Raw genomic sequence first — 27901 nt, 5'->3', positions numbered from 1 at the left:
CCCTGGCTGTCCTGGAACTCATTCTGTAGACCAGGCTGGCCTCACACTCAGAGATCCTCCTGCCTCTGCCTCCAGAGTGCTTGGAGTAAAGGTCACCACCACGTGGCTCTTAAATCTTCTCTTAATGAGTATATATGCTATCACTTCTGCAATTGTGAATTAGTGCATAAAAACAATGAAATAGCTGTTTTTCTCTTTTTGAGACAGGGTCTCACTAGGTAGGGCAGACTGGCCTGAAACTCATTAAGAAGACCAACCTGGCTTCAAATTCGTGGAGATCTACTTGCTTCTGATTCCTGAGTGTTGGGGTTCAAGGTGTACACCACCATGCACAGTAGAGCCAGCATTAAAAAAAACTTTCATTTATTGCACAACTATGTGTGGAAGGCCTATATTGTCCTGGGTCATGCCAGGAACTGACAGCAGGGAACAGAATAGGCATGGTTTCTAGTTTTACCAATTGCTTGAGCAAAAGGGCCTTTCACAGAGCTAAACAACTAATGTATAATTATAAATCACACCTACAAAATTACATGTGGGAATTCAGAAAGAGGGTCTCCCATCAGTCCCCAGGGTTCATATTCATCTGATCTTTCCTGCTTAGAGAATTCAATTTCCAAAAAGCAGGTACACAGACTGGCGCTGTGTAGTCAAAGCACAATAGTGTTCCAGGAGGCAATAGACACCCATTATCCACACAGCTTTTTAATCTTCTCTATATTAATTCTTCTATTTATAGCCACTCTACATAAAATGCAGCTGCCTGTGTATCCCTTATGCTTGTAAACTGCACAACAGAGTCTTGGATTAATTAAAATACCATAAAGTGGGTAAAAAATGGCAGCCTAGCTCTGGTCCCCTTTCTTCTCCTATCAATAGGATTAGAAGTTTTCTCCATCCAACTTTGTCTTGAGATCCTTATCCCAGGCATTCTCAGACTCAGCAGCTAATGAGAGGTATCAGTGCGTCAGGGGGGAGGGAGAAGGAGCTTATTTTCCAATTATGAATGTCCCGATTCATTAAGGCTGACTCCAGCATTTGTTTTTGGACTCACGTTGTCATGGACTTGCATCTCAACAATAGTGGCATGTGGACCTCTGCCATCGTTCATCAATCTTCTGCGGGGGTGCCATTAAAAGAAAAAAAAAACCAGCAGAAAGCAGAGTTGGAAAGAAACAAAATACACATATCCAGGTCATAATTATATTAGCTTGCTTAAAAATTACTCGTCCCGTTGCTTCTCATTGGAGAGCTTTGAAGTTCCTTAAGACAGGGCTTATCCTGTGAGCTTTACAGAAAACCTTAAGAAATCCAAAGTGCAGAAGCCAGTGTCAGACCCAAGGTCACAACTTGTCAGAGAACAGCCAATGACAGTATTAGTTAATGTGTCACGTCACAACACTTTACATAACAACACCCATGATTACTCAGTGTTGTGTGAGCACATTCGGGCTTTTTATAAGATCACTTGTCTTTAATGTATCATAAAAATACAGTCAAATTAACTAGGAAAAACCCCTTCAGACTGCAGTTCCTTTTATCTGTGACACCACTCTCCGAAGTCTCAGTTACCTATTGTCCAACCATAGCCTGAGAATATTAAATGAAACACTCCAGATTTAAGCCATCCGTAGGCTCTCAACCTTGCACCTTTAGCTAGCATGGTGCAATCTTGGCTTCGGAGCCAGCATAACTGTGACACGAATCCTCCCTGTGTTCAGTGTGTCCATGCTAAGAGCACTGCTCACCTGGTAGTCAGTTGTCTGCGCTCCTGTGGTGCTTTTGTTTGAGGGACCCTGCTCCTGTAGTCTGATGCTGGGATACTGCGCCTGCATCCTGCACCTTCCTCCATCTTACCAGGCAGGCACAGGAGAAGAGTAACTAAAGATGGGTGAGAGAGAGAGAGAGAGAGAGAGAGAGAGAGAGAGCTATATAACATTTATTACAGTATATTAATTGTTCTACTTATTGTTAATCTTTAATTATGTATAATTTATACATTAACTTTATGTTAGATACCTTTGTATGAGAAACTATAATAAACCCAGGATCTGATGATGTCCACGGTGTTGGACATCATCTGAGAGTCTTGGGACAGATCCTCTGGGAATGAAAAGGTCCTACTTTTCCTTAATTAGCCATGTGTCATTGTTCAGGAGTACTGTAAATAAACTCTTTTTCTTAACCTAATATTGGACTTAGGGAAACAGTCTAAACCAGGATTGTTCAAACCTTTTTACTTAAAAAAAACTATGTTTTTTTTAAGATTTATTTTTATTTATGTGCAGGAATGTTTGCTGTGAGTGTGTGTGCCTGTGTGTGTATGAGCATGTATGTGTGTGTATGACTATGTGTCTCTGTGTGTGTGTAACTGTGTGCCTATATGTTTATAAGCAGTATGTGTGTCTGTGTGTGTGTGTATTGTGTGTAACTGTGTGCCTGTCTGTGTGTGTATGAGCAGGTATGTGTGTGTATGACTGTGTGTGTGTATAAACTGCCTGCCTGTTTGTGTGTATATAACTGCCTGCCTGTTTGTGTGTGTGTATGACTATGTGTCTGTGTGTTTGTGCCTATGAAGCCAGGAGAAAGCACCATATTCCATGGAGCTGGACTCACAGGCAACGGTCAGCTGCCTGCTGTAGGTGGCAGAAACTGAACTCTTACCCTCTGCAAGAGCAAAAGTTTAATCGCTAAACTAATTGCTCTCTAGGTTCAAACTTTTTCTACTATAAACCCTTTTCACTTGAGAAACTTGATGCAACCTGCAAGTGTTTAGGTGTATAAATTAGGCATACAAATCAAAGATTTATTCAAAACAAATCATGAGTGAACTTATTTTAGAACAATTCTTAGTCTCAGAAGGTGGCCCAGTTGGTACATTAGTTTGGGTCGCTATTGCTATGATGAGACACCATGACCTAAAAGCAAGTTGGGGAGGAGAAAATGTTTATTTGGTTTATGTTCCCATATCATAGTCCATCACTGAAGGAACTCAAGACAGGAACTCAAGACAGGAGTTGATGCGGAGGCCACGGAGGGGTGCTGCTTATTGGCTTGCTCCTCATGGCTTGCTCAGACCACTTTGTTACAGGACCCAGGACCACCAGCCCAAGGATGGCTCCACCCAAAATGGCCTGGGCCCTGCCCCATCAATCACTAATTAAGAAAATGATCTATGATTATAAGTATATTCTCAATTAGTGACTGATGACAGAGGACCCAGACCACTGCGGGTGGTGCTATCCCTGGGCTCCATAAGAAAGCTGAGTAAACAAGCCATGAAGGAGAAAGCCAGTAAGCAGCACCCCTCCGTGGCCTCTGAATCAGTTTCTGCCTTCAGGTTCCTGTTCTGTTTGAGTTCCTGTCCTGACTTCCTTGTATCATGAACAGTGCAATAGAAATGTAAAGCAAATAAACTTGCTCCCCCACCCCACCCCCCAAAAAAGAAAAGGAAAATGATCTATAGGCCTGCAGATAGCCTGATCTTGTTTTGTTTTGTTTTGCTTGTTTTTTGAGACAGGGTCTCTCTGTGTAGCCTTGGCTGCCCTGGACTCGCTTTGTAGACCAGGCTGGCCTCGAACTCACAGCGATCCGCCTGCCTCTGCCTCCCAAGTGCTGGGGTTAAAGGCGTGCTCCACCACGTCCGGCCTAGATAGCCTGATCTTATGGAGACATTTTCTCAGTTGAGGCTCCCTCCTCTCTGATGACTCCAGCTTGGGTCAAGTTGACATAAAACTAGCCAGTACAATTGGTAAAGTACTTTTCTTCGGGCACGAGGATTTTAAGTCCCAGAACCTGTATTTTAAAAGAGCCTTGTGTGGTGGTGCACACTTGTAATCCCAGCACTGGGAAGGCTGAGGCAGTGCTCAGATTCCAAATGTCAGTTCCAGAGGCCAAATTCCAAATTTTAGGCTTGCAAGGCTAGCACTTTATTAATAGAGCTATGTGTTTTCTTTTCAGTACTCGTGGTACTTTTATTTCGCATAGTCAAATATAGTATGATATGACATAATATTTTTATTATAATCCCATTTAATTTTTGTTTTAAACTTACAGTTAGGAATTTTTATTTCACCTAATCTCTTGCTCTGTTCTTCCCCTCCAAGCACAGTATCTTCTTCTTTCTCTCTTTGTTCACTTGTTCTCTCTTTCTTCCCTCTCACTGACTCCTTCCTTCATCTCTCTTGTTTAATGCCTCCACATTTACTCTAACTCTCCGTAGCACAAAGCACAGTAGTTTTGCCAGTTAATTTAGTTGTATGGTCATTGGTAATGTTTATTGGGCTGCAATTGATTTTAAGTGCATCTCTTCATCTTTTCTGGTTTGATGTTGCTGCTACAGCAGTTTGCTTCCTCCTCATGGCTGTTTATCTAGAAGGCACCCATTTCCTCAAACCAGAAGGGATATACAAAACCACACATACTCACATAGCAATGCAGAGATGCACGAGGTCTGAGAGAGCACCAGCATGGCCCTCCTCATGCCTTCAGCCTGCACTCAAAGATACACCTGAGGAAGGCCTCAAAAGCTTTCTGCTAAAAAGGGATAGAAGACCAAAAAGAAGAAACAAAGAAGCATCTGCGTTCAGCCCAGCACTCAGCAAAGGAAAGTCCATGACACAAAATCCACTGCGGGCAAAAAGAGATGAGAAAATGAGCGACATGGATGAAAATAGTCAACAATAACGAAGAAAACATCAGGAAAGAATTTGAGATTTGGAAGAAAACAATTGAATGTAAGTGTTAGAAATGAAAACGTTGGAGGGCTGGAGCTCCCTTCAGAGGGCGCGTGGGTAGCAATCACGGTGTCCAGAACAGGATGAGAGTGGTAGTGTACGCCTACAGTCTCAGGGCATAGAAGGTAGTGACAGGAGGACCACAGCTTCAAGGTCATCTTTAGGTATGTGCTGAGTTGAAGGCTGTCTGGGATATAGAAGATTGTCTCAAAAGAAAAACTCACAAAGGATCAAGCAAAAAACCACAGTGGAAAATACCACCAATAAACGTGACTAAGTAGAGGGAAGTGAGGAGTGGAGGACAGGGTTCATGGAATACTGTGTTTAAACATCAAAGAGGATGAAAAATTTGCAAGCATGACCACAGTGTCCTAGAAATCTGGTAAACAATGACAAGACCAAAGTCAAGAATCCATGGGACAGAATAGGAGGCTGAGACAAACGCTAAAGGTGTGCAGATCGGTTCAATAAAATCATAGCAGCATAACCCCCAAGCCTAGAGAAACGAGGAGATATTCAAACACAAGAGGCATTTAGAAGCTCAGAGAGACATGACCAGAGAAGGAGCTCTCCGTGACATATAGTCAAGATGCCAAAAATGCAGAGCAAAGAGATATTGTGAAAAGCTATAAGGGAAAATGCCATTTCACTCATGAGGCAGAGACATCAGAGTAATGTCAGATCTCTTGTCACCAACCCCGAGCTAGAAATGCACAGAATAAATATTTTAAGCCCTGGAAGTAAATAACTGCCAACCTAGAGTGTGACATCCAGCAAAGATGTCTTTGAAAATGGATACAGAATAAAGAAATTTAAAGACAAGAACTAAGGCAGTCCATGACCACCAAGCCAGAAATGCTTATGATGTTATGTAGATGGATGCTGTATACAGAAGATGGATAAAGAGTCTCAGTCATGAGAGCATGGGCAGCACTAAGTCTTATGACAGAGGAAATAATATGCTCCTGATGGTGGTTTTCCCAGGGCGAGGCATATTCATTGCACTCTGCAAAGGAAAATAAAAACCAAGTCATTAAGAACTAGCGAGCTTCTGTCAATGATGACTTTAAATGTAAATGACCTTGACTCAACCATCAAAGAGGCACAGACTGGCTAACTTCCATAAGAAGTACAAAAGCAGAGCCAAACAACTGCAATGAAAAAACACATCTTCCTGATAAGCATGCTCATAGACTGGAAATTTAAGGAGGAAAGTTAAGGAAGAAAAGCCTATTAATCAAACGAAACCTGGAAAATGGTTAGCATAGCTGTTCTATTTAATATCTGACTCAGGAGAGTTCACTGAAAACACAAGAGATGAAAAAAGACCTTGCATATTACTAAAGGTAACAATTCACCAAGACCATACTTCAGTTAGAAACATGTCAGATTCATGAACCAAACACTATTGGGCTGAAATGGTCAGGTGGTCCTGATATAATAGTAGTGGTTGATTTCAGTAATTACTTTTATCTCTAGATAGAGAATCCAAAATAAAGATGATAAGAAGCTTCATAGTTAAACTACACTGAAGAGCAAATGGACTTAATAGAGTTGTACAATATTTCATTTGACAGAAACAGAACACACATTTGTCTTACCATCACATGGAACCATCTCTGAAATAGACAACAAATCAAGTCTTATCAAGTACAAAAGAATCAAGATAATGTCTTGTGTCTTATTGGAGAATAGTGCAATAAAACTAGAAGTTAATAGTAGGAAAACTACAGAAGCTACACAGATACATCAACACTAAACAAAATCCTCTTGACATGAGGGATGCCAATAATCACATGACCAGTGAGACACTGAAGAAGTCAGGGAGGAAATTAAACAATGTCTAGAATGCATAACAAATAGAGAAGAACACACAGGAGCATTTGAGACAGGACAGCCAGGGCTACACAGAGAAACCTTGTCTTAAAAAGACAAAAAAGAAAAAAAAAAGCTGGGCATGGGGCTGCATATCTGTAATACCAGTACTTGGGAAGGCAGAGACAGGTGGATTGCTGTAAATTTGAGAACAGCCTGGTCTACAAAGTAAGTCCAGGATAGCAAAGGCTACATAGAGAAACCCTGTCTCAGAAAAAAAAGGCCACATTGTGGTAGCACATGCCTTTAATCCCAGGATTTGGGAGGCAGAGGCAGGGGGATTGCTGTGAGTTTGAGGCCAGCCTGGTCTACAAAGCAAGTCCAGGACAGCCAAGTATACACGAGAAACCCTGTCTCCAAAACCCAAACCAAACCAAACCAAACCAAACCAAACCAAATCAAACAAGAAATCAAAACAAAAATAAGTCCCCTCTCCCAAACAAAGAAATAAACAAAGAATGGGGGCTGGTTACACAGTCCATAGTGCATCCTGGTCTTGTAGAGGACCAGAACTCCAACATCAGGGCATCTGACTCTCTTCCTGTTGGCTTCAGCACACATACACAGTTCTCCTCTCTGTCTCTGCCTCTGTCTCTGTCTCTGTCTCTGTCTCCGTCTCTGTCTCTGTCTCTGTCTCTGTCTCTCTCTTTCTCTCTCTCACACACACACACACAAACACACACCACAACAATCAACAATTAATATTAATAATAAATATTAAAATAAATATTATCTACAATAAATAACCTTATCATGAATCTCAAGGTCTAAAAAAATATGACATTGCAAACCCCAAAGCAATACATGGCAAGAAATCATACAGAGCAAAGCAGAGTACATAACACTGAAGAACAGACAGACCTGATTGACCAGAGAGGATTGGTTCTTAAACAAACAAACAAACAAGATTGATGAGCTCCTACCACAACTAATCAAAAGAAAGAGAGGCTATGCAAGTTAGTAAAATGAGTTAAAAATGGAGCGGTTACATAAGATTCCAATAACATTCACAAACCATTAGGAAGCACTTTGAAAACTTGTATTCCACCAAACTTAAATTTTGAGGAACATAATGAACTCCTGAAACAGGTACAGCCAATAAAAAATGAAAACAACAAAATATAATCAATTTCAACACACACATAACAGTCCAGATTGAAGCAGAAATAAAAATTCTCCTCACAAAGAAGTGCCCTGGACGAGATGGATTCCCTGTGGTCAGGCAGCCATCTGAGCAACAGCGAACCCTGATTACCTCAGATGGCTCCAGGCAGAGGCGAGGGAGAGCCACCACATGTTTCTACAAGAACTGCACTACCCCGATACCAAGACACGAGACAAAGAACATTAATAAATATCAATTTCTCCAAAGAGCACAGATGCAAAAAGTCTCAGTACAATTCTTACAAATGAAACTTAAGAACATAATAAGAATATTATAAATCCCGACCAAGGTGGCCTCACTCTAGAGATGAAAAGTTAGCTCAGCACTCACATATCTTTTAAGTGTAATTCAGCAATAAGTAGATGTGATGTAGAAACCAGAGATCATCCCAATTTAGGCAAGGAAGGCCTTCAATCAAGCTCAATATCCCTTCATAATATAAGCCTTGAGGAAACTAGGAATAGAAAAAACATATATTAAAATGTGATTTTCTTTGTAAACTTTTCTTTACCTTATCACTTAATTGAAAATGTTTTGCACAATTTACTAATATTAGGAATATTCTAGATACAGTGTTAGTGATTTCCAATTTAATCCCAGTGGAGCCAAACAATGTACTATGTATAACATCTGCCTTTGGGTTGTGGTACTAGGAATAGAACCCAGGTCCTGGAACAGGGGCCGAACCACAGAGAAACCTGCTTACTGCGTGCTCAGCTACTTTTCTTATGTAGCCCAGAGGCACCTGCCTGGGGTGGCAGCGCCCCCTGTAGGTGGGCTTAGCCCTTCTACATTAATCATTAACCAGCTCCATAAAAGAAAAAGAAAGAAAAGAAGGAAAAAATATGTAAGGTGAAACCACATCACAATATAGGCTTAAATAGACACAATTCAAACCACTCTTGAAAAAGGAAAAAAAAAGTTTCGAGTAAGAAACCTGAATGGACTCTCCATACAGATGGACAGTGGTTATCAGATCACACACATTTATCATTTATTTATTTATTGGTTTTTTGAGACAAGGCTTCTCTGTGTAGTCTTGGCTGTCCTGGACCTGTCTCTGCCTCCCAGAGTTCTGAGATTACAGAAGTGTGCTGCCACAGCTTGCTTTTTATTATCTGTGTATCTATCTATCTATCTATCTATCTATCTATCTATCTATCTATCTACCTATCTATCTATCTATCTATCTATCTATCTTTGAGACAGGACCTTCCTATGATGTAGCTCTGGCTATCCTAGAACAAGCTATGTAGACTAGGCTGACCTCAACAATAAATGCCCAGGGACCCACCTGCCTCTGCCTTTCCGAGTGTCAACACACTTTTAAACCACAATTAGATACTACCTCACACCTGGCAGAATATAAAGATGAAGCAACAACATCAAAGGTTGGAAAATGTTGGGGACCTGGAGAGATGACTCAGTGGTTAAAAGCGCTGGCTGCTCTTTGAAAGGACCTGAGTTCAATTCCCAGCAACCACATGGTGGCTCATAACCATCTATAATAAGATCTGGTGTCCTCTTTTGGCCTGCAGGCACACATGAAGGCAAAATATTGTATGTATAAATAAATAAATAAATAAATAGAAAAATGTTGCCATGGGTAGAATTGCATCCTATGGAAGAAGCTATGTCTTCCCTGTTTGTAAGAAAGATGCTTCCAAGATGTAACTGATGAGGATCTAATACGATTCTATTTCTACTAAGCCACGGTAACCAATGGCAGATTCAGGAGAAACATCATGTGAAGATAGAGATGAAGATTCGAGTCATTCCCTCCAAGCCAAGGATCACCTGGAGCTACCAGAAGCTGGAAGGGACCCTCTTCTCCCCCAGCTTTTAAGGAGAGCCTGCCTTTGCAGACTCTGTCTCCTGCTACCCTGTGGTGGTGTTGCTATGACAGTGCGAGTCAACACACACAGGCGGGAAGCAACTGGGGCTCTCTTCTACCACCAGTGACGGTTTTAAACAAGCATTTCTTGAGAGTCAATAAGCACTCCTATGTAACTCAGGAATTTTGCTCTTAGGAATTTATCTCAGGGACTAAGGCTGCCACGTTCGCACGAGGTTGTTCATCGTGGGTTTTGTGATAATCACAAACAGGAGCTAAGTGAATGTCCACAGGTGGGAGAAAGGAGAGCAGGTAGGGTATTTGTAATACTGCATTTTTTACTGATAGTTATCAAGGCTGAGCTACACACGATAGCAGTATTGATGAGCTTCAAAAACAGTGTGCCAGATAAAAGAGGTCAGACACGATGGAACATCATTTGACTAAATAGTAGGACAATCAAAGCTAATCTCCTTTGGCAGACATTGGAACAGTGGCTCCCTCTGCAGGCCGTTTTAGGAAGAACCATTAGGAAACATTCTGAAGGGAGGGAAACAGCACTGTCAAGATTTGGATGTTCCTTACATGGCAGCATGAATTTACTATACTCTAAAGATTAGTTCTTTGATTTTATGTGTTTCAGTTATCAATGGCATTCAACTTTTCTCTCCATTCTTTTGTTTTTCTGTGGAATCAGGATCTGTGCTGTAATGACATTTGCAAACAGTAACTTTCTGTTTCTTGTTCCTCCCTTTCCTTAGAGATATTTGGCTAGAATACCTGAAAAATGGTTTTATTAAATGAACTGTCACCAGATGATTGCCCTCCAGAGAGCATCATTTTTCTATTCCTCTCTCTGTCTCCTTAGTTTAAACCCACCCTGGATTAAATCTGAGGTGAATCCCATGGCTTTTCCAGTTGTGCTTAAGTAATAAAGTCTTGTTGTTCCAGCGTTCCAAGAGCCCTAAGAATCACATGACTTCAGCCTTGGTCCAATGTAACAAGGAAACCTCAAACTTACCCCATGTGAATGTGTGTGTGTGTGTGAGTGTGTGTGTGTGTGTGTGTGTGTGTGTGTGTGTACGCGCATGTGTGCATGAGCCTCTGCTTGGCGCTGGCTCCAGGCTCAGAGACCAAGGACATGCTTAGCTCCGGGTCAGTTTTGCCATCAGCTCAGCTCTGAGCTCACCTTTACTCATTCACCTGGAGGCTGAACATAGCGACTCCCACTGCCCAGGGAGAAGAAGGGCAGCACCCAGCTCAAGTTCCTTTCCAGAGAAGAAGCCCTCCCCCCACCAAGCTTCTGTAGGCTCTGCCCTCTGGACAAGATCCTTCTGTCCACCCTGATGCCTTGCTGTGTGGCAACAAAGTCACACGAGCTACTTTGCCTCTCTGTGGTTAATCCTAAGTGACACAAAGTCTGGATTTTTTTTTTTTTTTTTTTTTGGCTTTTTGAGACAGGGTTTCTCTGTGTAGCCTTGGCTGTCCGGGACTCACTTTTTTAGACCAGGCTGGCCTCGAACTCACAGTGATCCACCTCCCTCTGCCTCCCAAGTGCTGGGATTAAAGGCGTGCACCACCACGCCCAGCTCTCAATTTTTTTAAAAAAACATCTTACATAATTAATCTCTTTCTGCTCTTCTTCTTGCCTCGATTTTTTTTTCTGTTTGTTTTGTTACATTGATCTTGCATTCTAGTTACTTTCGGTACATGTCTGACTCCCTCTATGAGATGGTCAAGCTGCAGAGATTTCACTTTGGCCCCTGCCCAGCTGGGGCTGGGTTTGCAGTTATCTTGAGAGTGGGCCTGCTATAAAAGGTAGTTTGTTCATGGCACCAGCCAAGGACAAAACGTGCAGTAAACTTTGAACCCCTACCCAGATCTAGCCAATGGACAGGACATCTCCACAATTGAGTGGAGAGTGGGGTCCGACTTTCATACGAACTCTGGTGCCCCATATTTGACCATGTCCCCTGGATAGGGAGGCCTGGTGGCACTCAGAGAAAGAATAGCAGGCTACCAAGAAGAGACTTGATAGCCTATGAACATATACAGGGGGAGGAGGTCTCCCACAGTCACAGTCATTGGGGAGGGAAGTAAGGGGAAAATGGGAGGGAGGGAGGAATGGGAGGATACAAGGGATGGGATAACAATTTAGATGTAATATGAATAAATTAATAAAATATATTTTTAAAAAGGTGGTTTGTTTAGATCACCCCTGTGCTCCTATCTCTTGTCACAATATCCTGAACTATATCTCTGTCAATAAGACCGTGGCAATTTTTGTCCCTTAAACCAGAAGCCATGTGCCAAGGTAAACCTCTTTTCTTTATAATATCCCCTTATAATTTGGACTCAATGGACTAAGAGTGTGGGCATGAACAGCTGTCTGAATCAGCTTGGAATTTGCTTTCCTTTATCATGAAGAAGTCATGGTTCTTAAGTCAGCTGTTCTCAACCTGTGAGTCACGACCTCTTTGAGGGTCACATATCAGATATTCTGCCTATCAGATATTTACATTCAGATTTATAACATTAGCAAATTACAGTTATGAAGTAGCAATGAAATAATTTTACGGCTGGGCGTCACCACAACCTGCGGAACTGTATTAAAGGACCGAAGCATCAGGAAGGTTGAGAACCGCTGCCTTAAATGAAGACGCACAGCATACACTAAGTACTTTGCAAGCATCTAGGTTAATGGAAATAAAGCATTTTTCTGATGTCTGTTTGCAATGGTAACTTCTTCTCAGCTGATAAGTAACCTTGTCAATTGTCTAAGTGTTCTGGGTGTAAGATGGCACTCAATGAAGGCCTCGTTTTCTTTCCTTAGCTATTCACATGGGCACACACTTCTTTAGAGATGTAAGCACTACACACACACACACACACACACACACACACACACACACACTTCTGAAAAGAGAATCTGTTTGGCTGTGTTGAAGTCACGTACCTATTTGCCTTTCATTAAACTTATTGACAAGCGACCTTGAGGGAAGAAGACAGCGAATCCCAGTTGAACCTTTAACAAAACCTTGCAAAATTTGCCTCCAGGAACAAAGGCGTTCTGCAACGCAGGCTGGACTGGGCACATTCTCTCAGCCTCGGCATATCAGGCACATTCATCTCAGCAGCAAACCTCAAAGCCACATGAAGCATCGGTGTGTGTGGCCTGGAATATTAACAATACATTTTAATTTCAAGGCACTCTTGCCCACAGGGGTTTTGGGCACTTTAACAGGAAAAATAACTGAAAACAAAGGAATATCAAATCAAATGTCAGGTTGATCATAATCTGGTTTATAAGCAGGGAGTTGTCACGGCTCTTAATAAAATGTGAATAAGTAAGTTTCTGGTTCTACATTAAAAAATATAGAAAGAACAAGTCTTTGCAACATAGCTGTTTATCAGAACACAGCTCTAGGATATCCAGGGACTTATAGTGTGAGATTACTGTGAACCCTGGGGACATCAGCAAAAGCCAAGTGCTGACATGGAGTCTTGGATTCTTCCCACTCATGCATGCTCTTTCTGTAGCTGGGTGGATCTTTTTTGTGGCAAGGGAAATCCTTCCAATATTTTGTTGTCTGGCAAGCTTCAATAGTCAGTGTTATTGCTTTGTAGCTGTGGGCCAAGCCACAGGTGAAGGTCAGGGACAGGGCAGCTGGGAGGCATGTGTGGAGGTGGGAGAGGGGAAGCGTGTGAGGGCAAGTGGAGAGCAAGGGCTCCAAGCAAAGAGAGTTCTCTGCAAACCTGGTGAAGGACATGTCTTGCCACCAGGATGGTCTAGAGAGGTGTCAGCCACCAGAAGGCCAGGCAGAGAAGCCAATGGAGACTGTGGGACCAGCAAGCGGGAGTGCGGAGCAGAGCTGGGCTGGACTTTCCTGGGAGGTCTGTGTGTGCTGGGGCAGCAAACACTCTGTGATGGGGACAGCTCTGTCAGATGGCTCCACAAAGAGGATTCTGTCCACAAATGTTGTTTACTTCTTAGGCCTTTCTGTTTTGTTTGCTTGGCTTTCTATTTTAGGAGGAAGGAAGTTGGATGGTAGGCAACCTTTACTTTCCACAAAAGCTCATCTTGGAAGATTCTCAATAACAGACTTTCTGTGTGAAGTGTACATGGGAAGTGTCATACATAAATCTTTGTAATCTGAAACACGTTAGCTCACCAAAGGTTCTGAAAAGTCCTGCGGTCAGGAGACCCATCTAAGTCTTTCCCCAACACATGGAGTTTCTTTCACATCTTAAAAATTGTATTTTTTCTTTTTCTTTTTCTTTTTTATTATTTTAAAAATTGTATTATTTAAAAATTTTAATTAATCAATCATTCTCTCTCTCTCTCTCTCTCTCACAGAGTACATTAGGAGGACAGAGGACAACTTGCAGGGATTGGTTTTCTCCTTCCTACATATGTCCAGGAGATTAAACTCAGGTCATTAGGTTGAGCCATATTGCTGGGTCCAGAGATAAAACTTTCATTGGGCCTATACTGTTATTAAAGATGGGAACATATAAAGTAAGTGGGTACCAGAAACATAAGCACATGAAGCTTAAAAACGGAAAAATGCTTTGCATTGAAATATTAGAACAAGCACGTAGCATGTCACACACACAGTACCTCTTAGAGGAACAGTTAATGGAAATGAGACTGGGGATGCAAAGAGGATGCAGTGGTTAAGAGCACTTCTGCAGAGGACCAGGGGTTCTGGTGCTCTCCTCGGTGTTCTGTCGGTACCCAGAACCATGTGGCATGTAGACACACACACACACACACATACACACACACACCCCGCACCTTAACAAAATAAGATTTCTTAATTTCTATTTTTAAAATCTGCGTATACTCATTTGCAGACGCCTTTTCACCTTGTCAGCCTTGTTTAGCACAGTACTTCTTGAGATTATTTGGAGGCAGAATCCTTTTCCTGTACAAATCAGTTACTTGCCTTGGACAGCCCTGCTTTGAGCAGCTCATACTGATAGACTCTTCTAGAACTCCTCTTTTGCTGGTCCCATGGGACTCAGTTGTAAGCACAAAAATCTGTGTCCACCCAACTCCAGGGAGACCACAGGAAATGCTCGCCTTTCCGGTGTAAGTGAAATAATATCACATATGCTGGCACTACCCAGAGAAGGCCCCCTGCTGTTTATTAAGGAAACCAACTTCCAGAAAGGATTTGAAGTGGTCTGTGGGCTGCAGCGGGATGATGAGGGTAATTATTCAGTGTCATTGGCAAGTTTTTGCCGCAGAGATGACTTGGAGTAGTTAGGAGAAATAAGAAATGGACACCAAAACTTTTGGGGGTGAACCACACTGTTCTTCAAGTCTAGTCACTGAATATAGTTTGGTCATATGGAGGATGCTTACACCAAACAGAGATTAAAAAAAAAAGCTGGAATGCCATCAAACTTAGGATCCAACAGTGGAGTACACAATCATAGTGTCTAGAAGCCTGTGTGTTGTGAATAGCTGCAACACAGGGTTGTGACAGCGCTTACAAACCTGACCAGAGGCTGGGCGTGGTGGCGCACGCCTTTAATCCCTGCACTCAGGAGGCAGAGGCAGGTGGATTGCTATACGTTGGAGGCCAGCCTGGTTTACAAAATGAGTCTAGGACAGCCAAGACTACACAGAGAAACCCTGTCTCAAAAAACCAAAAAAAAAAAAACCCCCAAAACCCACAAAAACCCAAAATGGGACCAGGAACTCTTTGCACCTTTTGTGCATTGGGGGATCCACCTCAAGATGCAATTTTAAAGTAGTCAATGAAAGTCAACAGGTGACGCCAGACATAGGGCTCCCGGTGGCAAGTGGCCCCTTCTTCTACTGACTTTGTGGTAGCTGTGTGTTCTCCTGGGGGCAGCTAACTAGGGTTGTTACCAGGAGCCACATGCCCTGTTGTCTCTAGTCTCCATAGAGAAGAGATTGAGTTGCTGGACAAAATGGCATTTTGCCCATTGTAGCCCTTCATCGGGATGAAGGTCACAGGCCTTGTGTGGAGACCCCGAGGGACTGAGGAGGGGTATACCTTTCCTAGGGAGGGCTCAGGGTCCTGCTGAGGGCAAGCTAGCTAATGAGCTGCTTCAGGCATGGCTGAGGATTAAGCTTTCCACTGGGATGGAACAATCAATGTTTGGTTCCTTCCAACACCCTTCCGGGAGCCTGTTCCTAATTATATGTAGATGGAAGTGGGCTTTCTGAGATGCCACAGAAGACTGCAAAGCATTCTGACACTGTGAGCATGAAAGAAGGGAAGATATACTAGTGAGAAGTCAGCTTCAGAGAAAGAAGCCTTTAAAAATTGAAAAGGTATCTCAAATAAGCACCAGCTTCTTGCGTTGGAGTCTTTCCTCTAGTTTCTTTCAGATTACCCTAAGTCCGGACCTTCCTCCTTCTCTGCTCATCAGCATCATCTATAAGATGAGATGACTGGGAGGCCGGGCACCAGATGAGGCAAGGTGTGGGTGGACAGGCGCACAGATTAAAAGGACTGATCATTACAGAGAGTCTAGGGAAGGGAGGTATGGAAAGCACACAGGGAGAGAGGGCACACTGCCGGCTAATGGTAGGTCGGATGCTGAGGTCCTGGAGCGCAGGTTTGACCACACAGTGTTAGGTTGCTTCAAAAGGGCTGCAAAGGAAATTGGGAACTTTGTTAGCAAGGCAAGGACCCTCAACATCTAGGAGAGTACCTGGAGCAGGTACTGTAGCTAGATGGGAGCCTGGAACTTTCTGAGAAGGGTCTACTGTGTGTGCAGTCTTCACAAAGTTGTACTCCCCATGTCATTGCTTATGACTCTCTCGATCTTTTGGAGGAAAGAAATTCAAGTACGTAAAAGCAGAATGGTGGGGAAGAAATGAGTGACAACGGAAAAGGAGGAGCAGTTGGTGTGGGCATGCGCAAAGCATGTGCCTAGCTGCGGGCATGCGCAAAGCATGTGCCTAGCTGCGGATTTGCAAAGCGGAGCACTTGTGTTAGTGTCTTCATGGATGCTTTAGGATTGTGCAGCAACATGTGGGCCGCTAATGCATGTGAAGATATAAAGGAACTTATTTGCTTTTGGAGCAGGGAGCAGAACGCAGGGCACATAAGCTAAGTGCGTAGTGCTCCAGGAGCGGCACCTTCAGAGCCTGGGCGATGGAGCTTCTTGGCTCTGCAATAGCAACGCTATACACACTTGTTTACACACACACACACACACACACACACACACACACACACACACACACACACACGCACACTTCTTTCTGTGTCTGGTAGTTTCTTACATTATCTCACTGTGGACAGTAAACATTTGTAGATGTTTCCTTTTGTGGCCTCTCTGATTGTGGGGATGGGGGTGGGGGTGGGGAACTGATCACCTGATGTCCGCTCTGCCACACGGATCTTAAAGAGAAAATGATACGAAAGCTCAGGGTCTGCCTGGAGCTCATGTAGTTAGCAACACCGGCCATGGAGAAGAAGGGAGTGAGGACAGAAATGTCCTAATGGCAGAGGAGCTCTGTTGGTGGGTGTGACAATGGCAGCTGTGATGGTGACGGAGACAGCACGCAACAGTGGCCATTTCCTAGAAGCATCAGGGATTATGGCTTTGAGTGAGGTTAAGAGATGCTAGTGGTGCCAGTAGTGCCCCAAACTCCCCCAGGTAACAGCAACTTTGCACTACCGTCTTGCCACAGCACAGGAGGGCACTGCCGCCTTCAGACCTGGCTCTTGGGTCCTGCTGGAGCACTGTGAGCTACCTAATCTACGTTGCTTACAGCTAGCAATCCTGGCTGATGGAGTAAGATCGTTACATACTTTTGGGCATGCTTCCACGTGTCACTGTTCTTGTGTACCACGCTAACCATGCCACAGAGCCAATTCTGGAAAAGTGTTCTTTGCATTTGCTTTATGCTGAATTGATTCATGTGCGGTAGCTTTTATTGGTTTTTGGTGTTGTTGTTGGTACTTTGTTTTTGTGGTTTTTTTTCTCCCCCCCCCCCTCCTTTTTCTCCTGAGCAATCCTTTTCCTCTGTGCAACCTCTTCTGGCTGAGGGACAATTCGTTCCCTTTCTTGGAGGATAATCTTCACATGACAGGGAGCCCACGCATGGTTGACTCTGACCCTCCTCCTGGTATTCACAATGCTGCCTGTCTCCACTTCTCCAGGGCTTGGAAAGAAGTTGTTCCAACACTCTAGCTTTCTATTTTCTTCTCTGTGGTTATTCTTTAAAAAAAAAAAAAAGGAAGGAAGAAAGGAAGAAAGAAATGTTAAATCTTTTAATTTTATGTGTGCAAGGGTTTTGCCTGCCTATCTGTCTGTGTACCACATGTGTTCCTGGTGCTTTTGGAGGTCAGAAAAAGGCACTTGATCCCCTGGAAGTGGAGTTACATATGATTGTGAGCCACCAGGTGGATGCTGGGAACTGAACCCAAGCATTCTGCAAGGGCAGCCAGTGCCATCTCACCAGTCTCACTTCTCTGTGACTTTTCAACAACAAATGATTACTGCATGTCTCGATGGGTACTTTATTGGCATCTATTGTTTTATTTGTTATTCTACACCAGACATTCCTTTAACTTTGTTTATACAAATCTTCTATTTGGGGGCAATATTTTAGTTTTTTCTTCCTTATTTTTTTCTCTTTTGTCCCCATGGACCTAGTGATTTAGTAATGTGTGACTTCACATTATTGCCTCGATGTTTTTGTTGAGGCAAGAGGCTCCCACACTGGACTAGAACTTGCTAAATAGCCAAGGATGACCTTGAATTTCTAATCTATGTCTATCCCCTGAGTCCTGGGATGACAGGCGTGCACCACCATATGTAAGCTTGTGTGGTGCTGAGGGGAAACCTAGCACTCTAGCAATGAGCTACATCAGCACCCCTCTATTTCCTTTACAAAGTTTTTATGTCTTTAATTTTATTCCTTGTTTTGTATTTATTTAATTTCATTTTAGAAGTTTTAAATTTTACTTTGGGGTAAGCTCTTTTCCTTTTTAAAATTCTCTTTATCTTTCCTTCTTCTCTATAACATCCATTTAACCTTGACCTATGACATCCACATGCACATGCATACACACAAATACACACACATGTTTATACATACAGTACAGTAATGAACTGAACAGACAGTTATTTTTTAATTTTAATTTTATTAATTTGTTCAGATTACAACTCAATTTTTATTCCATCACTTGTATCCTCCCATTCCTCCCTCCCTCCTGCTTTTACCCTATTCCCCTCCCCTAGGTCTAAGACTGAGGGGGACCTCCTCCCCCACTATATGGTCATAGGCTATCAAGTCTCATCTTGGTAGTCTGCTTATTCTTTCTTTGAGTGCCATCAGGCCTCCCCACCAAGAGGAAGTGGTCAAATATGGGGCACCAGAGTTCATGTCAGAGTCAGTCTCCACTCTCTCCATAACTGTGGATAATGTCCTTTCCATTGGGTAGATCAGAGTAGAGGTTCGACGTTTACTACTTATATTGTCCTTGGTTAGTGCAATAGTTTGAGCAGACCCCTCCCCTCAGTTCTTAAGAGAAGAAATGGCCAACCAGTACTTGGAAAGTCATTCAACATTCCCAGCCATCAAGGTTTGCAGGTTAAAACCGCTCCAAGGTTCTGCGCTATCCAGGTGGATTAGCTATCATCAGGAAAACAACTGACAACAAATGCTCGAGAGGATGTGGGAAAGAGGGTCCTTTATTCCCTGCTGGGGGAAGGTAGAGTAGTGCAGCCTCCATGGAAATCAGCACAGAGCTCCTCACATGGCTGAAACTAGAGCTACCATACAGTTACACCGCTAGAACGGTACCGTATCTGTTACACCACTCCTGACACTTGCACCCACAGCACAGCCACGTTTGCAGCTCCAGCATTCACAACAGCCGGGACAGGGGACTAGTCTAGATGCCTGCCAACAGGTGGATGGATAAAGAAAACGAAGTACATATACGCAATGAAATTTTATGCAGCCATCAACTGAAGTCATGGCATTTGCAATAAAACACACACAACTGGAAATCATGTTAGGCAAACTAAACCAAACTCAGAAGGAAAAAAAAACATAGCACATTTTCTCTCACATGTAGAGTGTAAATTTAAAGCTACATGTGTGAGTGTGTATGTGTAAGTCACAAAACTAGGAAGGGGATCATGAGGAGAGAAGGTATTTTTTCTTTTTCTTTCTTTCTTTTTTCTTTTTTGAGACAGGGTCTATGTAGCCCTGACTGTCATGGAATGGAACCTTCTTTGTAGACCAGCTTAGCCTCAAACTTGCAGAGACACTGGCTGGCTCTGTCTCAGGAATGCTGGAATTGAAGGAGTTTGCAGCATGCCCTGCAACACAGGAAGGTATCTTAAGGAAGGTGGAAAACAGGAAGGGTGATGGGATATATGTAATATAAAAGCAGAAGTTGAGTCTAAAGAAAGGGTGAAGTGGTGAGGGGCGGAAGTGAGAACGAAGGACAATGCCCCATATGTTTTAAGATGCCCTCCAAAAACCTCATTACCTTGTATGTTGATTTTTATAAAATTATTTTTAAAGGCTAGTGATAAATTCTGTAAGAGTTAGCACAGAAATATGATATACGTTAAAACTTTTTGAAAGAGAAACAAGTTTTTATTTTTAAGGAATAACAATTCTGTCTAATATAAAATACGTGTACAGTGGGGATTGGAGAACAAAAGAACTCTCTGATGCCTGAGAAAGGATACTGAGCCTCTGTTCCACTCTGGACCACTGGTGACCCAAGAAATGTATGAGAACTCAGTTAGCAGCCGATCTAGACTTTATTAGTACATGACTGGGAAGAGTTAGGCCTAAAGAAACCAATTTTGATCCTGTCACTAAGCATCAGAGAAGCGATGAACAAGGGACGTGACTATAGATTTGTCTACAGGCAATGCCATTGCAATCTCTGGTACACAGCAGGAAGCAGGAAGGCAGGTATGTAGACAAGACTTAGAGAGGCCAAAAGACCTAAGACTAAGGTGTCCGTGTACCTGTCAGCTGGAGGCCACAGCGGATCAAAGGGGACCCTAATGGATGCTGGCAGACATGATGGCCCAGGACAGGTGCACCTCATCAGACACCAGCAGAAGACAGGATGGCTGTGGGCCAGGTGCCTTACCACACCACAGATCGGCCCAAGGTTAAAACAAGAGCAAAATATGGAATTTGATTGTTGACGAGTCAATACTTTCATAATCACAAAATGTATTTAAATACAGAAAAAGGGGTAGATGTGTATCCATGACATCCACACTTTGGTTCTTGCAGATGAGCACAGTGCTGTCACCTTAAGCTATCGTGTCACTGATTATAAGAAATAATTTTATTTCTTAACTATTTTCTATTTTAAACACTAGTGGCCTCAGAAGTCCACAGCCACTTGTCACTCTTCCTAGAGGTGACGCCAGCTCTACACGGCTTCTTCATAAGTCCAGTTATACTACTTGGCAGTAGTGACAGGCGAAAGCAAAGTATGGTGGGTACTGAACAGTCTTGGGAAAGTTTGGGAAATTAATTTGATTGAATTAGATTACTATTCATTACAAAGGCTTTGTGTTTGATAGAACAGATACCAATCCTGCCAAGAAAGCTTTTGGTACCCCCAAATTCACAGTTCAGTGGGGGTTTGTCTTGTTTTCCAGTTTGATATCCAATTAAAAACATGAGGACCTTCCCCCCATGGATTTCTCTCCCCCTGATCTTGAAAAATAGGGTATCATGGAAGTATTGAACTCCACCAAGAAGTACAACACAAAACTCTCCTAAAATTTTGGAAAATCTCAGTGATGCAAACTAAGAGCTGGCAGAAGAAGAGCAACTTGGGCATGGTGGGAACCAGTAACTTTGGAAAAAGTCATATGGAACAGCACTTCTGGGGAGCTTCTGATCTGACTCTAATACTAGAAACTAGGCCCACACTCACAGCTCTCCAGTGACTTCTCAAAAGACTCAGAATATTTTGAAGCCACAGAATGGACCCAATTCGGTGCTATAATTATTTAATCAACCCCTGTGTTATTTTATGTTTACTTTTACTTATTTAGTCATTCTATTTATTTAGAACCAGAAGTACATCCAGTCTCTCCAGTGGGTTTATGTGACATCCAGAAGTCACCCTTTCCTTTGGGAAGATACAGCCTGCCTTTTGGTGAAAGGTTCCTGCCTCCCCACTGGGCGTCCTTGCAGTCCGGTCATGCCAGGTATGCTAAGGATATGAAGATCTCAGACACCGATGCCTACTAGCGCCTAAAAGGCTGTGCAGACAGCCCCCAGAATTGCCAGTTGCTGACATTCATGTCCTGTCAGCCACTTCTCCCATTGGGAAGGTCTGACTTGTAACCAGTGGAACACTGTACCGATAAGAGGCGTCTAAGAAAAGGCCATAAGAGCCATCTCAAGCTCTTTCTTGCTTTCCTGGTCATTTGCTTCGGAGGGAAAGAGTTTCACATTATCAAAACTTCAGCACCTCTATGGACCTGAAAAAAGCCCATGTAAGTAAGATATCTTGAGATGGATGCATAAGGTCTGGTAAAGCCCTCCATTGCCTGAAGCCCTGGCCAGCCTCTCCAGTAAAACCCAATGAAAGACCACGGAGAGAAACACCAATTTAAACTGCTCCCCAGATACCTCACTCATACAAACTGTGAAGTGAGAAGCATCTTTTGTTTGTCTTAAGCTGCAAAGTTTTGGAAACGTTTATCACTTGTCAATAGATGAGTAATACAAAACCTTAGTTCTAGCTCCTCTTTTACCCTCAGTAAGTGTTGATACATATACATACTTTGTGTTAGGGGCACCGTGAGGACAACTGACTTCTTCCTGGTGTAGAGTGAAGCAGTTGGTGAGAAAGTGTGAGAGGCACTAACAGGAAACCTCAGGAGTCATTATGAAAGGACAGGAGGCTGCTGCATAAAAGTATTTCCCTTTTATGTATAGTGCATACCTCAAAATCTTATTTAAAGTTTTAAAAGTGTTGCTTTAAATTTTCAAACAGTTATAATTGCTGTAGGTGGTGGTTTGAATTCCAATGGCCCTCATAGGCTCATATGTTTGACTACTTGGTCCCTAATTGGTGGAACTCTTAGAGAAGGATTAGGAGGCATGGCTTGGTTAAAGGAGGTGTGTCCCTCGGGGGTGGGCATTGTGGTTTCAAAAGCCCATGCTGCTCCCAATTAGTGCTGTTGGAGTGGTTCTTATGTCCCAAGATGTAAGGTCTTGGCTACTGCTCCAATGCCCTGCCTGCCTAGATACCCGCCTGCCTACTGCCATGCTTCTTACCCTGGTGTTAATGGATTCACCCTCTACAATGTTTATTTTGGTCACGGTGTGTTGGACTTGGTGCTTTGGCCATAAGTGCTTTGTCACAGTAGTAGAAAAGAAGCTAAGACACTATTCTACGCAACTAGTAACTCTAAAACCCGTCGCCTGGTTGGAGGTTGGTTTGATGTATTTTGATGTTAATTTCTGTCTGTTGTCTCTGTGACCCACCTTGTCTAAGAGCCTAACCTGTTTGACCAATAAACGGCCATCACCCTGGGTGGGGCAAATGGGATAGGCGTGGCTAAGGTTCTGGGGTCGGGGGAGACAGAAGGAATCTTGGGAAGAAGGGAGATCAGAGGAGAGGGTGAAGAGAAAGTTTGCGCCATCATGGGTTAAGTGGAGGAGAAGCACATGGCCAGCGTGCATGGGGACTTGGCCCAGATGATGATAATTAGCAAGTATATGGAATTATCGATGGGAGGTAGCCTGATATTAGAAGCAGATGGCATGGGATTGGGGCAGGTATCCCATACCTGCCCTGCTATGGGAAGTAGTTTAAGGGACTAGTATCTGCCCTGCCCCAGATTAACTGAGGCTATTTTAAAATATAACAGGTGTCTGTGTCTTATTGCTAGCTGGTTAGAAAATACGGTCTTAATAATAGTTATAGGCCTAATAATAAACATTATTAGGCCATACTGATATTATAACTGCGACATCACCTTGTCCATTAAAACTCATAATTTGTGTCTAAGTAGAACATTCTGCAAGCTCTGCCTGGGCTCCCTTGTGTAGCCACAGGTAACTCTGCTGGGAGAGACATTCTCCCTTAGTGGCTAGGACCTCATGTAGGGTGGTAGAGACACTGGGACCATTTCTTCAAGAGTTGTTGTTTTGTTTTTATTTTTTAAATCTGAAGCTTTACAGCCCAGCTATTTTAGGATCCTAGAAGTGAGCATGGGGGGAGGGGTCTCAACCACTGTTTCTGTTGTTCATCGACACGAATCACAACGCCACCTCAGACACAATGACTGGAGGCAGACACCACTACTTCCTAAGGAGAAGCCTTACAGAGAACTTCTGGCTAACTTTAGTGCACTGCAGTGATAATGGTCTCCTTTTGAAAATTCGAGCAAAATAAAGATTATAAAAAGAAAGCTGCAGATCATTCAAAAGGATATTATCCCCAAATAAAGACTATTAATGTTTGATTGGCATAACTGTTTATGATGTATTTATTTGTACATATTAAGACACTGTGTGGATGAAATGACAGGTGGATGAGTGGCTGGTTAGATAGAAGTAAAATTCTCTAACATATAAGAATTATTATTTTCACTAACATGTTACAGATTTATCTAAGACAGATAGACAATTTGTTAAGAAAGATGAAAAAGAACCCAAACACCCAGAGTTCTTCATATTTACAGATTTATTTTGATTTGCTTAGAGATTGCAAATTAGCTTTCATTTTGTAGTCAAAATTCTTTTGGCTGCTTTGAGTATAATTCTGTATTTACACAATTGTAGGGTTCACATGGGTACTTTCAATTGTGACCTTCATTTGGTAGGCTGTTGAGAAGTGGGCTGTGGCCAGCATATTCTTCTAATGTACAGAAGAAATTCCAAGTTGCCTTTGAGTAAACATTTGGCAGAGTGTTGTAAGAATTACTCCTGTGGGGAGAGTAAACAGAGTCTACCCCCTCCTTATAAGTCCCCATCATAAAGCAAAATAGGATTTCCCCAGAGTTCACTGTGGGGGAACTAATGAGTTTATTGGGCTTATTTACAGAGCATGCATGAGGAGTTATTGGCAGGGGTGTGAGTGACCCCAACATAGCTGCACTGGAAAGTCTTTACCCAGCACGGGCAATGGCTTCCCCATTGTTGCATGGAAGGACCCTCTTTCATTTGACTGTGCCCCAATGTACTCTACCACCTTAGGGAAGAACTGCATGTTAAGTGGCTGAGAAGAACAGTTGAAATGTTGCGTGCATGTCTAAAGAGGTGCTATAAGTCATCAATGAACTCTAGCTCCATGGTCAGGACATCTCCAGGTGAGGACAGCTGATCTAATGCAGAAGGCCACCACTTTCTACAACACTGGGTATAATTTTTTTCTTTTCCTCAAATATTGACAACATTGTTACCTTGTCTTCTTCCCAATCAAGGTTTTTAGCAAGAAATAGCTTCATTTTTCTTCAGACATATACTTGATTTTTGCCTTGTGGCCTGGCAGGAAGGGACCTGAAAATCTAGAGAATTTAAAAAAATTTACAACTTTGCCAGTAAATGTTTTCACATAACTTGTTTTCTGTTTCTGTGGTGAGTATGTGTATACAAATGTGTGTGGTATATATGTATAAATATGTATGTGTAGTATGTGTGTGACTGTGGTGTATGTGTGTGTATATAAGCATGTGCATGTGTGGTGTGTGTGTACATAAATGTGTGTGTATGTTATGTGTGGTGTGTGGGTTGCAAATTGACTAAAAACCAGTTCTTTCATTCCTGGAAACATTTCTTCCATTATATCCCTACCTATTTTCAGCATTTCTAATGGTTCCATTATTAGCATTCAAACTTTCCAGTTCCTCTTTTGGGTATTGTTGCCTTTTTCTTTAGCATTAATATTGAATACCTAAAGTGCTTTATATCATAATATTGTATGTTTTATTTTTGTTGTTTCTACTGCTGTCTAAAATAGTATAGTCCTTTTTGTTTGCTTGTTTTTGAAACAGCATCTTACTGTGTAGACCTGGCAAGCTTACTCTGTAGACCAAGCTAGTCTGTAATTTATGGTAATCCTCCTGCCTCGGCCTCCCAAATGCTAGGATTACAGGTGTACACCATCATGGTTGCTATGAACTGGCTTCTTAACTTGTCAGTTTTGAATTGATCTTTTCGGTCTTCTTAATGAGTTTCATATTGCTGCTGCCTTTTACTTGCATCTGTCTCATAACCGTATCCACTCCCGCACCTCTCTCTGAGCTCTTGTGGGACATTTGTGCTGTTTGTGTATGAATGCTATATACACTTTCTGTTTTGCGTGGCACATTATCTTCTTTCTCGCATTTGGTCCTTTTGAGTGACACAGATGGTTACAGACCTACAGCTCACTTCTCTCATCTTTTATCATCCTTTCATCTTTGCTGGTGTTGATTTACTCCCAGCTATGGTTCTAGAGCTAACTTTTGCTTTCTTTTCATTCTTCCAAGGCCTAAGACCTCAAGACAGTAAGGCCTCTGGTGTTAGTGGGGACAGGTGATAGCCCTACTGTGGGGCTTGGGCTCTTTCTTCTGGGATCCTCTTGCACATTCTGTACAGGACATCCTTCACCCTAATAGGGATGCATCTAACTCCCCTGTCCTTTAGAGAAATCCTCACAGATAAAATTCTGATGACCTTACCTAACCCATGAAGACCCCAAGATCACATTAAGATAATGAAAACAGGGGCTCAGGTGTTAAGAGTACTTGCTGCTCTTCCAAAGGACTCTAGGATGAGTCCCAGTGGGAGACAATTGTCTCTAACTCCAGTTCCAGAGACCTGAGGTTCTCTTCAGATCTCCACAGGCACTGTACACACATGATGCCCAGACATTCATGCAGGCAAAAGGCCTACACATGCTTTTTAAAAAGTGAAAATAGGATATTGTAAATTTCTTCTCTAGAAAGGAAAATGTGTAGTCTTAGAGGGATTATCTCAGGGGCAGATTGTGTGGTTGACACGTATGAGATTCTAGCATCCATCCTCAGTGTGCTTGCTCACACACACATGCACACACACACACACACACACACACACACACACACACACAGAGAGAGAGAGAGAGAGAGAGAGAGAGAGAGAGAGAGACAGAGACAGAGAGACAGAGACAGAGACAGAGACAGAGACAGAGACAGGGAGACAGAGAGAGAGAGAGAGAGAGAGAGAGAGAGAGAGAGAGAGAGAGAGAGAGAGAGAGAGAGAGAAAGGGGATATGGAAAGGGAGATGAAAACATGAAACCAAAAATATAATGACTCTCATTAAGAGCCTAGCCAACTTCAGTTGTGTAGCAAGGCGGTTGTTTGAAACACTTGGTTTATGAAGATGCCATGCTTCAGACTGCCTTCCCTTATGCTGCTGAGAGAACGTCTCCTACCCAGGTCTTGACTGAAATGCCCTATATGCTGGGGGATCAGATTGGCATAAAGCTCCAAAATGAAACAAAAATGAACATTTTTCACAAGTAACCCCTCCACAAAATCTCTCCTTTGATTTCATTGACATTCAGTGTGAAGTGTGAAGACATTTTTGTTGACAGTGATTTTTTTTTAGTCTCTTACCATCAATGTTTGCATCAACTTCAAGGGTTTGAGAGATTTTTTTTTTATCTGGTTGCCTAAAGTCATAAAACCTAGATGGTGAAAAGGTCATTATGGCTCATATATATGAGATGTATGTATATGCATACATACACACATATTACATATATATACCAGTTCAGATATAAATAAGCTTGCAACAGATTCCCTTTTCTCGTCTTTTCCAATTTTCTGTAGTACAAATAGTTTAAGACGATTTCCTTGTGTAGAAACAATAATTTACTCAGTAGATCCTCTTTAGCAGTGCTTTATAACAAAGCATTTTTTGTTAGTTTCTAAGCAAACCCCAACATGAAGCTGGGATAGATCAAAATAGATAGAATGTTTTGAGGATATAAAGAATGTCACATAAAAGAGACGGCTGATTCTTCTACAATTAAATGTGTGCATTAAATTAAACACATGCCACCCAGACTCTGGGCAGGAACTAAGTGGATGGCTTGTGCTTCAAATAAGCAAGACCCTACCATTCATTCCCTTGATGAAAAGAAGTATGTGTGTGTGTGTGTGTGTGTGTGTGTGTGTGTGTGTGTGTGTAAATGATGTTAGCAAAAATATGTTAATTTGGGGCTGGTGAGGTGGCTTAGTGGGAAGGCCTGTTCATAAACCCGATGGCCTGAATTTAATCTTTGGGTTCCATCAACGTGGCAAGGGAGAAC

General features: G+C 42.5%; 1 long non-coding RNA gene across 2 annotated transcripts; it reads right to left on the bottom strand.

The window, feature by feature from the left end:
* Window positions 1–1191: 1191 nt before the first annotated feature.
* On the bottom strand, window positions 1192–17067 carry LOC311600278. Of its 2 annotated transcripts, none has more exons than XR_014780192.1 (4): window positions 16977–17067; window positions 12567–12785; window positions 1749–1881; window positions 1192–1301 (listed from the first exon to the last, which is right to left on the bottom strand). It is a non-coding gene; the product is annotated as an uncharacterized lncRNA (long non-coding RNA). The 2 variants fall into 2 exon arrangements; XR_014780193.1 differs by lacking the exon at window positions 16977–17067 and adding an exon at window positions 16307–16434.
* Window positions 17068–27901: the final 10834 nt, after the last annotated feature.

Source organism: Acomys minous (assembly GCF_964271855.1).
Source record: "Acomys minous genome assembly, chromosome: 6".
NCBI lineage: Eukaryota > Metazoa > Chordata > Mammalia > Rodentia > Muridae > Acomys > Acomys minous.
The sequence above is the reverse complement of the archived record's forward strand: the minus strand, read 5'-3'. Positions and strand labels throughout refer to the sequence as shown.